This window comes from Haplochromis burtoni, unplaced genomic scaffold (assembly GCF_018398535.1).
Source record: "Haplochromis burtoni strain Fernald_Lab_line unplaced genomic scaffold, NCSU_Asbu1 Contig_692, whole genome shotgun sequence".
Classification (NCBI taxonomy): domain Eukaryota; kingdom Metazoa; phylum Chordata; class Actinopteri; order Cichliformes; family Cichlidae; genus Haplochromis; species Haplochromis burtoni.
This window is the reverse complement of record NW_024583053.1, coordinates 5,425-7,058: the sequence shown is the minus strand read 5'-3', so window position 1 is coordinate 7,058 and position 1,634 is coordinate 5,425.

Below are 1,634 nucleotides of genomic sequence, written 5' to 3'. Positions count from 1 at the left end.
ATACAACTTTTGTTTTTTCAATAGGAAGAGGGCCATGTGACACATCAAACTTATTAGTAATGTCACAAGAAAAACCATGGTGTGCTTGGTTTCAATGTAACTTTATTCTTTCATGAGTTATTTACAAGTTTTTTCGAATTGATGATATGTTGTGGGGAACAAAGACCAAACGGCTTAATTTATTAAAACGAGGAGAAAACGATCACCTTTAAGGTGTCGCGGATAAATACAACCACATAAAATGATCTGACCAAGACAAAAACTGTGGTATTTTGTAAATATAATAATAAATGTCAATGTACTATGTAATTGTGTAACTTTATTAGCAGCGTAGTCCTGTGGACAAATGATTTCACTGTTACTTATTATCTGTATTATCATTGTATTAATTAACCTTGTATTAAGTCATTATCATTGCATTAGAACCACATAACAAGCATTGCATTAAAGCATTTATTGAAGCTGTTGATATTACATTAAAGTCTGTATTTCAGGTGTTAGCATAATCACATAATAATCTTTCATTGCAGGTGCAACTGTAATCATTTTATACACATTGCATTTTGGTGCTTTTAAAGAGTTGAAGCTCGGTCAGTTAATTGATGGTCAGAAGCTTCGTCCGGCGCGATGTCCGGCTGATCTATTGAGCAAAGTGACTTAGAGCTATGGAAAGGTTGCTTACACGCTTACAAAACACTTATACCATATTATTCAGTATGATCCTTTGTTCATTTATGTTTTTATTAAGCTTTAAGTAGGGCCATTTGATTAAAACATTTATTCAATATATTACATATATACTTTCAGTTAGGTTAGTACACATATGAGAGTGGCCTCTGTCTGGTTGGGAGCTTTAGTAGGCGAGGTGAGAGGTGAAACAGCGTGCAATTGAGGTCGGGACACACATACACACACATCGTAGGTAGATTCATTTCTAGGTAAGAGTTCAGACATATTTTGCAAGCTTGCAACTGCATTTTGTGCCTGCATAAGTGATAGTTTGTTGTAGGACGTGCTCTGAGGTTTCGGAGATAAGCGAGGGTAAGATGAGCTACCGGATGCGCCTGGCGTGGAGACGAAGAGAATGTTCTTTTCAAATGTGTCAAAAGTCGTTACCAGAACATTTGTGGTTTTGAAACTTATGCATGTATTGTATCTGCTTGACGCATGAGGGGGCGTCATAAATATTACCCTGATGTTATAAAAACAACTGCTTGTGTATTATTGGGCGGAGATCTACAGCTGATGTTTTGCAGTGTACATCTCCCCACACGTGTGTTCATTAAAATCATCGTTTGACCTAACCCTCCTGGACCAGTGTTGTGATTTGGATTCCTCCTGTATCCCTCCTCGATATTTGAATCCGTAACACATCCTCCTCTCTGCCGCTTAATGCTCCCTGGTCGCTATGGTAAGGTGTAAATATTTCTTTCAAAATAAGACACATCTACAACAAGGGAAAGACCCAGGGAAACCAAGTTAACGATAAAAACCCTGAAAACCATAAATTTCACACCGGAGCCTCAACTCTCGTGGCCCAGTACCAAACAACTCACGGACCGCTGCTGTACAGAACCTCTGATGTCCAGACGGTGTTCCTCTGGTGTTCTGCTGTGAAAACTTTTGGGTTTAGG